General features: G+C 41.4%; 1 protein-coding gene across 3 annotated transcripts in view; it reads right to left on the bottom strand.

The window, feature by feature from the left end:
- LOC134213005 (mpv17-like protein) overlaps positions 1-9,089 on the bottom strand; it is a 467,861-nt gene extending 458,772 nt beyond the window's left edge. For all 3 annotated transcript variants that reach the window (XM_062691493.1, XM_062691672.1, XM_062691581.1), the window contains exon 1: positions 8,586-9,089. The gene's annotated coding sequence lies outside the window, so the exon portion shown is untranslated. The remainder of the gene's footprint in view (positions 1-8,585) is intronic.
- Positions 9,090-15,639: the final 6,550 nt, after the last annotated feature.

Here is a 15,639-nt window from a genome sequence, read left to right as displayed (position 1 = left end):
ACATTGCATTTTAGTGGAAAATTGGCCGAGAACGAGCTATTTTAAGTTGTCAAGATTCGTGCCGGCAGTTTGAGGGTTAAAAAATCTCTATCTGCGTATACACCGGACAGATGAGGATATATAAAAGAGTATCCAACTAGATAAAAAACAAAATCTATGCTTGAGCTAAGGCTTGAAAAATGGATTGCGAGTGATTTGACTATGCGTCCAATTTGGGAATCTTGAGCTCATTCAGTAGCCGCTAGGTTGGTTACCTCCAATACATTTTCCAAATCAATATCTTCCACATAATGTACATATTCACATATGAGTTTTCACAACATTGTAAAAAAAATCCATGCATTCATTTTATGATTTTGAGTTAGCTCAATACCATAAAACCATACTGATAAGACAACATGAAATATGCTTCAGCATAATACAGGCCGGACTCGATTATCCGGAGTATCGATTTTATTTTCACTCCGGAAAATCGAATCACCACAAAAAAAAATCAAATTTACATTTAATAACGAAAAACTTATGTTTTTTTTTTATTTGCAGTGGTGTAGTCAGAACTTGTTTAAGAAAAACATTGATTAATCCCCCTAGCGGTATCAGTGACTTTCTGGTGTAATATGGAAAAATAGTATTTTTGCCAAAACTTGTGAGTCCATAGTCCGATCCAGTCAATCCATTCGAATGCAGCTTGTTGGTCGAGAATAGATGCCAATAAAATAGCTAGACTATTTAAGATTTTTGTGCAAAAAATAGTATGTTTGCCTTTATTTCTTTTGAGTCCTATCCATGAAATTATCAATACGAAACAGTGCTTCAATAGGAAACAGGATTTCCCATTAAATGCAACCAGTTGGAAGCAAATCGAATAAGGATAAGTACCGCAAAATGGGTTAGATTTTGTGCACTTAAACACACTGACATCACCTCATTTGCCGACCATAGACGGTCGGTATATGATACTATGGATCTCCGAGCCATCTAAAATAATGTTAAAAATGTTAAATTTTTTAAATTATCTGAATTTTAAACATTTTAAGATAATTTGGGAGATTACCTCTGGAAGCTGGAAGTGGTCGCCGTGGTCACAACTAATAATTTGGTTTTGCTGAAGTTATTAACTAAACCTAAACTCTGGTTACCTAAATGAACGTCCATAGATTACATAAGTGTGACAATCCATACACAATTTTGAAATGATTGATATAAAAAGATTGACGGGAGGGATGGAGGATGGTTTGAAAATGGTCGATTTTTGCGTTACGAAATTAATGGATTACAGGGATAATTCCTTTACAAAACCTCCAATTGTAAGGACATCGGTTCCGATTATGCATTTCTACTTGTTTTATACATGGTCCTCAATGGCAATTGTAATAGAATGAACCGTTTTATCACAACGACGGTGGGGGAAATATTTTTCTGCCCTTTTTCGCATTTGTATCAGGTGATGAGCAATTTTTTTCATGTCTTGTTATGATCGAAAAAACTTTAGGCTTCTTGTCTATCGTCGGAAATATAAATAAAGTGCGAATTCGGCCATCCTTGTTATGTCGAATGAGTGACTGCTTCATCAATTTTGGAGCCACATTGGATTGATTTAAACAGCAAATCTGAAGATTTTATCTCAATGCAACAGCTTAATTGATAATCGATCAAGTAATTGCAGGGAAGAAAAAAGAGGAAACAGACCTCCATGGAAAAGTAACTGATGCGAGAGGTTTGTGAACATGTTATAGAGAAAATAGTTTATCCATGGACTTAAGATTAAATATATAAAACACCCCTACTTCAGTCCCTATCATTGCAGCTACGTTCATGTTTTTTTTTTTTCAAATAATCATATTTTGTATGTGTATGACAGTAATATATTCATTTGAATTCATGGATTTGACATACAAGCCTATAGTCAAAATTCAATATAAGTAAAATAAGGTTTTTAACAGAATTTGAATTCAAACACAAAAAAATCCCTCAATTTCTATATTTTTATATACCTACTGATATAAAACTAAACTGATATAAAATTGATCAGATTAGGGGGCCCATACTTCACGATGAATGGGGTATTACTTTATCGCCAATGGTATATACACGGGAATTAAGCAATAACTCTATTGATCGCAAAGAAGTTATTTGACTTTGAAAAAATGAAATCAGAATTGCGTGCATAATGTAAAACCAATTCAATAAAAATTCCGCGGAAAATAAATAAAATTTCGTTTCGTTTCGAAAAATTTCGAATTAAATGGACCTTGATTTCGTATCGTTTCGATATCTCGGAAGTAAATCTATATTTCGTTTCGTTTCGAATCAACATAGACATTTCAAATATCGTTTCGTTTCGTTTCGTTGGGAAAAAGTGTGTTATCGCATACCCTTAATCATAATGCTTAAAATCAACAGTTTAAACCTTTACAACCTTTGAGAATAATTTATATGGCGTTTGCAGTTCAATAAAAATTTATTTTTTTACCAAAAAACTGGAACACAAACATTTAGGTATTTTGCTTAATATCAACTTTACAAACCTGCAACACGGCCAAACTAACAACATGCTGCTTACGAAAAACGCGCCGCCACCAATCGAAGTTACCGATTGTAATTTCCAACCGATCAGCAATTGGTACGATTGTGACTGACTACTTGGCACATCCTATCCTAGGATCAAGCAAAAAAGTCTCAGAAAAATATATTAAGCTCGTTTAGTGGAATGTATTAAACCGTCTAAGACGAATTAAGTACTGTCCATTTAATTCCACCAGTTAATTAACTGGTGGAATTAAATGGACAGTACTTAATTCGTCTTAGACGGTTCAAAAAAGTCTGCTTCGAAGGCCTGTGTCAAAGTGCCAACGCGAATACATGGGGTGACGCCTATAGGATCGTAATGGCCGAGACACGTGGGACGATGGCCCCCACAGACTGGTCTCCAGATATGCTGGAGAGGATCTTCGTGAGACGTCTTCCCACGTCCCTGGCCTCACTTTGTGGAGCTGTCAGAGGCCAGGGTGGCCGACGAGGGAAGAGTAACCGTGGCGGAAATTGCAAGGATTGCAAAGTCCCTTAATGTAGGTAAGGCGCCAGGACCGGATGGTTTTCTTAACCTGGCCTTCAAAACGGCCATTGCTGAGGCTCCCGAGATGTTCAGATCTGTCATGTAGAGATGCCTGGACGAGGGAGTCTTCCCTGAAGCATGGAAAAGGCAGAGCTTGGTCTTATTGCCAAAAGCGGGAAAACCACCGGGGGATCCGTCGGCATATAGACCAATATGCCTGCTTGATACGGCGGGGAAGGTGCTCAAGAAGATCGTCCTCAACAGGTTGTTGATACGCACGGAGGGTGCGGATGGTCTATCGAGTAACCAGTTTGGCTTCCGAATGGGTAAGTCGACCGTAGACGCTATCTTGTCGATTACCAAATCCGCGGAGATTGCTATCCAGCGTTGGAGGAGGGCAGTTCGCTATTGTGCAGTAGTGACTCTCGACGTGAGGAATGCATTCAATAGTTGGGCAGCTATTGCAGATACGTTCCTGCGTCTTGGAATTCCCGCGTACCTATACAAGATTCTCGGAAGCTAATTCCAGACACGGACGGGGGGGGGGCATAAGTGCGTTGACATAACCTCAGGGGTTCCGCTAGGTTCTATACTATGGTAATCGTCGGCTTCGCTCACGATATTACGCTGGAGGTTTATGGTGAATCGATCGAAGAGGTGGTGTTGACTGCAGCCCACTCGATCGCAGTTGTGGAGGAGTGGATGAGTTCCACGAAATTAGAACTGGCCCACCACAAGACTGAGGTGGTTGTTGTTAACAACCAAAAGTAACAAGCGGTGATAAGGGCAGGCAACTGCGCGGTCACCTTGGGGGTTATGATCGACGAAAAGCTCACCTTTGGTGGCCACTTCAATTACGCCTGCAAGCGTGCCTTCACAGCTATAGTGGCATTGTCTCGGATGATGTCCAATAACTCTGCGGTTTATGCCAGCAAGCACAAGCTTATGGCTAGTGTCGCTCTGTCCATACTGAAGCATGGGGGGCCAGCTTGGGGCACGGCCCTGCGTATTAACTGCTACAGAACGAAGATAGAAAGTACGTATAGGCTCATGTGCCTAAGAGTTGCGAGCGCGTACCGTACCGTGTCGCACGATGCACTTGCACGATGCGGAATCCAGCGGACAGCCATTCGCTGGTGGATGAATCAGATATTGCTTTATTTGTGTCTTGAGGGGGTTCCGTGGTAGCTTGCAGCCTTTTCTGCAGTTGCAGCGGTAGGGGATCTGGATGGACTGCCAAGGGGGCAATATGACGGAAAATTACGCTCATTATGCGGTGGGGGAGAGCTCCTGCTTGGATGATTTTTGGTAGTTGCCTTTTTGTGGACTTCTCAAAATTCTGCATGTTCCGGGTAGGTCTTTGTTGTGGCCTGGTGCTTGTTCCCACATTTGGCGCACTTAGGGTCTTCTTCCTTGATTCGCGCACATTCGTCGACTTCGTCATCCTCGCCGTTCTGGGTGCATCGTGTGTTTGTGAAACAGTTTTGAGTTCCGTTCTCAAAACGGACAATTCATGCACTGGGCTACGTACTGATGCACTGGTTTTTACCTGGTCTACACGATAATAATGATGTTATTGACCTTGATCACCTTGAGGTCTTCGAAACTGGTTGAACCGTGCCGCAGGTGTATACACCCGATTCTGTATTTACACGGATTTTTTTTTACACGGCCGTGTAAAAAAAATTCCATTCAAAATTTTTGCAAAGTTGCTCCATTTCTCATGATTCGTCGAGAAAACATAAAACTTTTTTTACACGGATTTTCGAATTTTGAACTGAAAACTTTTTTTACACGAAACGCATCCCCCGTGTAAAAAAAGAATCGGGTGTACAAGGTACAGCTGATCATATGTAATAAGCTTAGCTCGGAATTTATCATTGCAGGCTTCTTTAAAGAAGTTCGAAGGCTTGAGAGCATCCTTCAGTTTCTTCATCGTTGAAACTACTTAAGGTGTCGAGTGATAGCTGCACTTTAGGCCCTTGCAGCACACTTTAGTTCAATTTGGTTGCAGAAACTTCATTATGACTAAATTCAGTCTTACATGAGTTACAGAAAAGTGTGTTGTTTGGAGCCCAGATCAATCAGTTTTCAAGTCCGGGCAAACATCGGCGGGCACTTCTCCTTCCGTCAAGGTGATTTGTTTTGAAACACTGTCGATTGTTTTGTTCTTTTGTTTATAGGTGTTTGGTGGTGGTTTATAGGCGGATTGGTGACGTCCGAGGCCTTCAGCGGGAACCTCTCGTCTGATACAATCACCTTTGCAGGACGCTTTCGCGTTTTTTTTATGTGGCCGAGCTGGTCGCTACGTCTCCCATAACGGGACAGGTGAATCATCTGATTTATAATGTTGCTCGACTTGTATGCAATTCACTCGCCAATGAACGTGCACATGTACAACGAACGAATACACGAACAAAAACCAGCCGGAGAGAATAAAAATGCGAATTGCATAAACGTCGTGCAGCTTTTTGAATCAGCTTTCCTTGAACAAGTTTATCGAAACCTTGTAGAAGTAGATCGTACAACATTTGGCTCTTGGAACTTAGGATCTGCGAGCACGAGCACTGCGGCTTGCTGATGTAATGGAACCTCCTATTCCACCGAAAGTATTGTGGTCCGTGGCTTTCGTATGTACATTGTACAATCGCTTAACCAGCAGTTTTGAGATGATATTTAGATGTGAGGGAGGATCTAGAAGTATTGTGATTCACAGCTCGTATCCGCTTGAATCAATGAGCTTAACTAGGCTGTTGGCGACGATGGAGTGTAGTTATCCCTGCCTTCTTGGAAGGAATACACAAATTGCCATAAACTCTGGTTTGTGTCCAAGAAAAACATTCCTGTTTGCGAAGCGATTTCGAGAAGAGGCCATATCACAGCGATAGAATGATTAAACTTTAGAACAATAGATGCGTAAGTCTCTTTAACCCCAACGGTGTTGTCCGCTTTCAATCTTATTGCTGTCCTATGCGGATTCGTCGCTTTTGTTTCCCCTTCTATTACAGGGTACGAAGTCCATCAGAAAGTCATCACCACGGTGTTCACATTAACTGCGATTTGATAGTCGCAAAGTTTCTTCTTTTTCCTTTCCTAAGATGCAGATAAAATATCCTTTCTAACTAACACAATATCCTGTACCAAGACAACCTAGGAGAGCAACATAGTAACGAAAGTCCGTCATTTTGAACGGAAAATATTTTATCTTCCGAAACTCACTCTTTTATTGCAGTTAAAATGTATGCCAATTGGCCTTTATGCCAAATGACCCAGACCCGTCATAAATATGGTAGTAATAAGTGTACAATGTACAGGTAACTGGTTCTCTTATGGGGAAACAGTTTCGAAACGGATGCTGGGTGAATAACAGAGAGTCGAGGATTGTCCATGGCAAGGGAGGATATTAAGCATCCACTGCTAAGACAGGAGCCGTGATTCCACGTCATAGGAATATAGCATAGTTGTCCCTGGTTGTGATCCCTGTCCCTATTCGACCTCGGCATTGTACTCATCGACAGGTGGTTGAATATATGTAGTTAGCCTGACTTCCTCAGTAACAGTCGATAGGCCATTTTTCCTACATAGAACGATCGATCGTGAGTAAGTTGAGTAGTTTGTACACCGCCATTCAATTATGAGGGGTCTGGGTCATTTGGCATAAAGTCATTAGGCATAAAGGCCATTTGGCATTCAATTATGAGGGGTCTGGGTCATTTGGCTTAACGGCCATTTAGCATAACAGCCATTTGGCATAAAGGGCATTTGGCATAATTTTAAACTGCGATAAAAAAGTGGGTGATTTGGCATAATTTTTAACTGTTGCATGGGTATTTGATGTTCTTTTTTAACAAAGTTAGAGTAGGTTATGGATATGTTCTGAGAGACTTATACTGATGATAGACATTTTTCGGAACCTACTTTTGAAGAATGGATCAAATCCTGGATTATCTCAATCCCGGCAAACGCCTACTTTCAAAAAAGGAATCACATCCACCATTGCCTTACCCCGGGCCAACACCCGGGATTAAATTCTCCACAGAACCGATTATGTTAGTCTGATGTCTCAGATATCTACTAATAAATTTTCTTACTTTATGAATAAAATAATTTTATTATGCGAAACGAAGCCTCATATCTCTTGTGATGCTGTTAATGGTATAGATGGCATATTAAATGTATCAACCTCTTAAACCAAATATTTTCATAAATCTTAAGCCTGGTTTTGGCCTTTTAAAAAAAACTACCGAGCCTTTTTGTAATTCAAATTATTTTTAACCTACATTAAAATGTAGATCTACATTTGATTACGCTGAACCAAATTGCTTTGGATCTCTCTATTATGCGTTTAGGTTATTAGCAAAAAGGATAAATTATCATATTGGCCGCGACGCGCGTTGTCGATTGGGATCGAAATAGCTGCGCCCTCGCTCCTTATCCGAATCAAACTCCGAGTCTCATTCCATTCAACATCAATTGAAATTCACCAACCTTCGCCCCGTGTTCTCACCTACCACGCACCGCCGTTTGCCATGTAGCTGAACCGAGCCAAACTGAAATTCAATTCTGGCTCTTTTATATTATTCAAACGCTCTACACGAAGGAGATAATAATTTTTCGTATTTGCATACGCAACGACGAAATAAAAGGTTCGGATCACTCAGATGTGAACGTGTCGCTGACGTTGTCGTCATTGCCGTGCATAGAAATCGATGCTACTGACGGCGGCGGGGCAATGGCGTCGTATGGTAATAATGTGATGTGATACTGTGCGCGTCCAATTTGAATGATGCTGTATCGGGAATTGAATTTTGTCTCGGAGAGTGACGCGTTTCATCGCGAGGGACGGTGAACTGTCCGGGTTTTTAGTTCAGATTAGGTTGAAATATTCGATTGATTGAGTATGCGGATCTTCTAATGGGAATAGATGTTTATCATATGCGGGTTATTGTTTCGAAGGAAAACCAAAATTGACTATTCTCTTCTACATTGAATGCTATTGTTTCGAAGGAAAAGAATCGACAGAAACGACTGTTCCAATCTGCATTCAACATGGAATTAAGGACGAACACGGTGGAACCCAATAATGATCAAATTTGCTGACCAACTTTTTTTTTCATGATCTTTGAGTCTATTTTACTGTGTACCTTACTGTGTATTTCTCAGGCGACGAGTTGTGATATATCCATAAATAGTATGGTGTAGAACGACGGGGCCCTCCTTAGCCGTGCGGTAAGACGCACGGCTACAAAGCAAGACCATGCTGAGGGTGGCTGGGCTCGATTCCCGGTGCCGGTCTAGGCAATTTTCGGATTGGAAATTGTCTCGACTTCCCTGGGCATAAAGTATCATCGTGCTAGCCTCATGATATACGAATGCAAAAATGGTAACTTGGCTTAGAAACCTCGCAGTTAATAACTGTGGAAGTGCTTAATGAACACTAAGCTGCGAGGCGGCTCTGTCCCAGTGTGGGGATGTAATGCCAACAAGAAGAAGAAGAAGAAGAAGAACGACTATTTCTTAAATTTCTTACCTTATGATTATCAATACCAATTAGCAGCGTGGCGTCTCCTCTCCTTTTTTCTCAAATTCAAGTACCATTCACTCTCGCCGAAGAGTGTCAATAAAATCTCGCCAACCACAAACTAGCTCCGCGACAAGACGTCAATACGTATACGTCACCAGTCGTTAATCTTCCGCTCATGTAACCACATCCACTTTCAAATTTGACAATTCGACGAAAACGGAAAACAGCCAACGCACGTAATCTATTTTGGGGCTCAATCACACTGACACCGGGAGGTCAAACGACACAAGAACACAAGGACGAACACATGCGCATCCGGTCACGATTCCGACTTCCGGTCGATGGTCCTTCGGGACCAGAACTGCCTCGAAATGAAAAGTTGGATCATATATTCACACACAGCCAGTAGCCTGAACTAGTTCGTCAACGATTTTCACACCCAACACTAAGAACCGTATTCGATCAATTCAATGTCGCCCAATGCCAAAAATTGTAATGTGGTGCACTATGTGGGTTGTCGGCATTTCAGTTTGGTTAGTGGATAGACGAGATTTAACGATCTTACGGGAAAGCGATGACCGAAAAAAGTACACACTACGGTCAAAGCACGTGTGCATGTAATTGGACCAGTTTAGATAGTGCAGGTTGCCAAAAAAGTACCATCGTCATCAATGAGTACAATACACTGCAAAAATGCTTTTGCAGACTTTAAATTCGATGTTGATTTGTTTCATCCAAAACAAATAAATTACAGCGTGATGTATATTAGATATAATAGGTATCCAGTATTTGCTGGATATACGTTTCTCAATTTTTCAAGTTAACAAATTAACCATGCAACTTAGGTTTACTATTTATAGCTTTTCATTTCAGATGTGCACGTCTCGAGATTCACAAGGTCAATAACAGTGCCAAACTGCATAGTATTTCTTTCGTTTATTTTTGTAGACATAAAACACTCTGTTCGTCATATAAGCTACACGGCATGGCAAATTTTACGTCATAATTTAATGGATTAGATTAGGAATAATTATTGTTTGGCTTCAATCAAATAATTAATGGCTTACAGGAAGGGTTACAAGAAGACATGTCCAACTATAAAAATTAACAAAATTATTACTAACTGCGCGATCATCAAGCGACTTATGTTAAGTGAAACCCGATCAATAGATTTTGTATAACTCCGCATAATTTGCTGATTTTTCTGTGATAAATAAAAAATTGTCCCGTAATAATTCAAAAGACTTCCGTGTAGAAAACCCAAAGAATTTTCCGTACAAGGCTCGGAAGCTTCCTTTCAAGAGGCTCGGAAGCTTCCTTTCAAGAAGCTCGGAAGCTTCCTTTCAAGAGGCTCGGAAGCCTCCTTTCGAGAGGCTCGGAAGCCTGGTTTCAGGAGGCTCGGAAGCTTTTTTTCAAGAGGTTCGGAAGCCTCCTTTCAAGAGGCTCGGATGCCTGGTTTCAGGAGGCTCGGAAGCTTTTTTTCAAGAGGTTCGGAAACCTCCTTTCAAGAGGCTCGGAAGCCTCCTTTCAAGAGGTTCGGAAACCTCCTTTCAAGAGGTTCGGAAACATCCTTTCAAGAGGTTCGGAAACCTCCTTTCAAGAGGTTCGGAAACCTCCTTTCAAGAGGTTCGGAAACCTCCTTTCAAGAGGTTCGGAAACCTCCTTTCAAGAGGTTCGGAAACCTCCTTTCAAGAGGTTCGGAAACCTCCTTTCAAGAGGTTCGGAAACCTCCTTTCAAGAGGTTCGGAAACCTCCTTTCAAGAGGTTCGGAAACCTCCTTTCAAGAGGTTCGGAAACCTCCTTTCAAGAGGTTCGGAAACCTCCTTTCAAGAGGTTCGGGAACCTCCTTTCAAGAGGGTCGGAACCTCCTTTCAAGAGGTTCGGAAACCTCCTTTCAAGAGGTTCGAAACCTCCTTTCAAGAGGTTCGAAACCTCCTTACAAGGGGTTCGTAAACCTCCTTTCAAGAGGTTCGGAAACCTCCTTTCAAGAGGTTCGGAAACCTCCTTTCAAGAGGTTCGAAACCTCCTTTCAAGAGGTTCTGGAAACCTCCTTTTAAGAGGTTCGGAAACATCCCTTCAAGAGGTTCGAAACCTCCTTTCAAGAGGTTCTGGAAACCTCCTTTCAAGAGGTTCGGAAACCTCCTTTCAAGAGGTTCGAAACCTCCTTTCAAGAGGTTCGGAAACCTCCTTTCAAGAGGTTCGAAACCTCCTTTCAAGTGGTTCGGAAACCTCCTTTCAAGAGGCCTGGAAACCTCCTTTCAAGAGGTTCGGAAACCTCCTTTCAAGAGGTTCTGGAACCTCCTTTCAAGAGGTTCGGAAACCTCCTTTCAAGAGGTTCGGAAACCTCCTTTCAAGAGGTTCGGAAACCTCCTTTCAAGAGGTTCGGAAACCTCCTTTCAAGAGGTTCGGAAACCTCCTTTCAAGAGGTTCGGAAACCTCCTTTCAAGAGGTTCGGAAACCTCCTTTCAAGAGGTTCGGAAACCTCCTTTCAAGAGGTTCGGAAACCTCCTTTCAAGAGGTTCGGAAACCTCCTTTCAAGAGGTTCGGAAACCTCCTTTCAAGAGGTTCGGAAACCTCCTTTCAAGAGGTTCGGAAACCTCCTTTAAAGAGGTTCGGAAGCCTATTTTCAAGTAGCTCGAAAACCTACTTTCAAGAGGCTCGGAATCCTTCTTTGAAGAGGCTTGGAAGCATCTTTTCAAGAGGCTCCTTTTAAGAGGCTCGGAAGCCTCCTTTCAAGAGGTTCGGAAGCCCCCTTTCCGGAGGCTAGAAAGCCTTCTTTCAAGAGGCTCGGAAGCTTCCTTTCAAGAGGCTCGACAGCCTCGATTCGAGAGGAAATAAGAATTGTGGTTCCAATAGCTTCATATGATGGCATCGGGAGGGACTCGGTATAATGTGTTCAAACCATACACGACCATCGATGATTCTCCAAATGATGAACATAGATCGCTAAAACTAATTAAGTTTTAATAATAAATATGCGTATCGTTGCCTTCGTTTTAGCCAGTCTCGGTAACAGTGACTTTCATTCACTTTCCGATCCATCCCCAGAAAGGATGTACGGCAAAGACGGACGCTTTGTCGCAGCCTAGCGATAAATTTCGGATTCCGTTTTTTTCTCATTTGCTTTCGTACACACGCTGTTCCCGTCCTCTATACGAGAAGCATCGAGACCGATATGCCAATGAAATTTAATTTGTAAAAAAAGACGTAAGTCCTACGTCAAAAAAGTGTATTAAATGAATATGAAATATAAGGCGATATACCTTTTACCATTATTTCTTTAAAAACCAACTGAAGTATCATCCATAATTTCCCCATCACACAGTACTGAACTACAGACCTGACTATTATTCAATGGATCCGACCGTAAACAAACTTCCAATTGAAATTAATTCCCCATGAGCTCACTAAAAGCTTTCGGTCTCACGCTTCCTGAACTTTAGTTCTATTTGACCAATTAATGTCGCGCCAGTCACACGCCCATCAAATGAATGTCTTTTTCTTCTTCATGCCGTTTGAAGTTTATTTTCTCATGATGGTTCTCGATTTCAATGTTTCAGATAGTTTTTCAAACGTTATCTGTTAAAAGCTACGATATCAACAGCCAATAAAAAAGAGTAGACAACAAAATCAATTATAAAATTGTACTTCGGAGGACGGTGATCGAATCTGTCACTTTCAGCATGCTAACACTCAACTGTTAGCGACCAGGCTATCTGCGGCTTCACTGAATGTATGTAACTTAAATTGAGTTTAAAATATGGACAACCGTATAGGTCGTGATCCGTTTGCTCGAGTCAACTGTACTTAACCCATCCGATGTCGTTTACGTACCGTACGTACGTACATTCTGATGACTTCACATGGCCATTCGCAGTTTCCAAGAGTGCCGCACTCGAGTCAAGCCAAGTTAAGTCGTTTGTGACGTCTTCTCCATCAGAAACCATAGCCATGTATCTGACCAGCCAAAGCAGTTGCTAGCTGTTGCACAATCCATCCATAGTCAACTATCGTCATGGCAGTAATTCCGAGCTGGTACTCTGCTGACGTCTCTCACTGCCATCGCGAATCATATCGTATAATAGTTGGAACTAATTTTGTTGCTCTATATGCCGAATGGTTTAAACTTTTATGTGCAAAATATTGGCAATTTGCCGGCATTTGGTTACGTCTGCTAGATCTCGTAGACATAGCCATTCGTATGTTATCAGCTTGATACATTTACGTTCTTAGCCGCAGAACCGAGTGTTTGAGTTTCAGTTCGAGCACATGCAATTCAATAATTTTCCATAAAGTTTCCCGCAAACTTTATGGTATCACGCTCCAGTTTTCGACAAATCGACCTCTGCACGGCACTAAATACCACATTTTCGCAAATTCGCTACAGCTCATAAACCCATATCTCCGCACACGGGCAGCACATTTCACCGTGCAAAATGATTCCCGCTTTTCATTCATAAACAACCACCGTAAAGGCTCGGAATTGAACACCCCCCTACGTCACCCACCGCAATAGCATCGGTTGGGACAAACAGCCCGAGCAAAAAAGGATAATACATCACCGATGTTTCCATGGGATCACATCAGTTTCAGACAAAATTTTGAAATATTACGTGGGGAAGTACTAGTGTTCTGCTGATGACAGAGAATTATCTGATTTCGTCGTTAAATTTAAAAATTTGTTCAACAAGCCAAGACCGACTCACCATCTGTTTTTCTACTACAAACCCACAAACAGAATAAAGAATATGAATTTGGCTTACTTTACTTGAAACTTATCGATTTCGTCTATGATCGATTTCGTCTATGTCAGCAAGTTACCAATTTGTAACACTTCTTTGCTCGGGAACCCAACTCCATCGCCAGTAAAGACGCGAGGGGCGAGCGTGTAGCGCAACTATAGCGCACGAACTTTCTTAGTTTGCTATATGCAATGGAGGCATCTTTTGCAGTCGAAGTCGTTAAGAGAACTCAGCCAGAGCAGACCAGCAGCCGCACAGCAGGAATCCATAAACATTCGCATTTATGCAACATTTTATTTTTACGACTATTAGCACGCAGTCTAGATGCGATGGGCAAAGAGGATCTGCGGAGGATATTAAATTTATTTATCGTCTCGATGGTTTGGCGATGCCGTATCTCGCTCATCGCATATGCGCTCGGCACGGGTTTGAACTTTCGGCAGCTAAATTTGTACTGTGTTGGGCCCTTGGGAAATATGCATCTGTATGTATGTATGATTGTGCTGTTTTTTATTACAATCTATGGTCTACTTTATAATTTTATGGTATGTTATCCAATATGAGTGAATTTATTTAGATAAGTGTGAACAATTTCATGTAACAGGTCCACTATTGCAAATAAGACTAATATGTCGTAGATATTGGTAAAAGAACTTTCTATTGACGACCTGCAACGTCTCGATAGTGATAAATATTATCTCAAACAGTTAATCTCTTAGTAATCCATCTCGAACGACCGAAATATGGTTCGTCAACACAACCTTTTAACCACTGGGACATTCCAGTCACACAACCATACATCGAATCATCTTCTAAACCACAGCCTTCAGCATTATCAATTTGAGATTAATTGTTTTTCATCCTGGTTAACAGAAATGTCCTACTAACCAATTTACTTCTTATTCACTAAGCACTGATTTCTGTATCTGTAATTAAAATATTTTAGTAGATCAGTTGTTTCTATCGGGAAGCGATAATCGAAGCTTGATAATCATACACCCAACCAGCGACTGTTATATTTTCTAACAATTCTGTATAAGAATCTACCAAAACCTGTCGGGCACTTCTTATACAGGTTTTGGTAGATTCTTATATAGAATTGTTAGGAAATCTAATAACCAGCACCATGAACTCCGCCTGGTACAGCTCCACAAATTCTCTTGCAATTGGTGTTAGTCGACGGCATAATAGTATTCAGCTATGTGAATGCGCGGTAGTTGCTAAAATCCAAGCTTATCACTCTTTTCATAGATGGGACGCACGACACCTTCAATCCACTCCTGCGGCAAAACCTTAGCCTCCCAAACCCAATGCAATGCTTTAGCCACGACCGTGTTTAAGTAGGTCTTCTGATAGTTGTTCAACCCCATCGGCTTTGTTGTTTTTCAGCTGGTCTATCACCCCCTGGATTTCTTGGGGAACATAATCCGGAAAACATAAGTCCTGCGCGTGTGCCCTCAGGCTCAGGGTCGTCACCATACTACCACCGTTGTCTGCCACAACGCCATTCAGGTGTTCTTTGTAGTGCTGCTACCACCTTAGAATCACCTCATGCGCGTTCGTAAGAAGGTGCCCGTATATGCCCTTACGCGTGAACGCTTCAATTTCACTCAGAACTTTCGTGAGTTATTAGCGCGGTACAGTAGCTCCGTCTCGCAGTTTTGCTCGATCTTCCTGCTAGCGTTTTTCCCTCCGAAAATTGTATTGTATCTGGACCGTACCCGTTTGTACCGTGCTTTGTAAGCCGTTGCTGACCTTCGTTTAAAACGGTCTTCTCCTGGGTTGTACAGACTGCTTGACAACTTTTCACTCCACCTTTGCTGGTGGAACTGCAGCAAGTTCTTTGCGGTGCCCTGCTCGAGACGAGAACATAAATGTCCGACGAGCAACAGATCTTTGTACTCGACCCGCTGCATGCTGGGGAAATCCGATGTCAAAGATGGAAAGAGTTGATAACTTTCGTTACGAACAACTTACAGAAGAGATTAATGACTTATTCAAAATAGAATTTTCCAAGAAAATCAGTGGGTGTTGTTTCATGGACGTGGAGCATGTAGTTATTGAGCTAGTTTTGCCCTAATGTCCCATATATCACGAGTTTTCATATTTTTTGTCATTTTATCTTTAAGACATTGTTCTGAAATTGCGTTTACCTCTTCACTGTGGATCCACAGAATGGTATTAAATATATTTTGCTAGTAAATCTGTAAATTCAAGGGACGAAATGCATTTAATGTGAAATTCTTTTGTATTCTGTAAAAACAATAATAATAACAGAAAATAGGTAATATTATTGTTCAAAAGTGTTAAATAGATAT

Source organism: Armigeres subalbatus, chromosome 1 (assembly GCF_024139115.2).
Source record: "Armigeres subalbatus isolate Guangzhou_Male chromosome 1, GZ_Asu_2, whole genome shotgun sequence".
Lineage (NCBI taxonomy): Eukaryota > Metazoa > Arthropoda > Insecta > Diptera > Culicidae > Armigeres > Armigeres subalbatus.
This window is presented reverse-complemented; position numbering and strand designations above follow the sequence as displayed.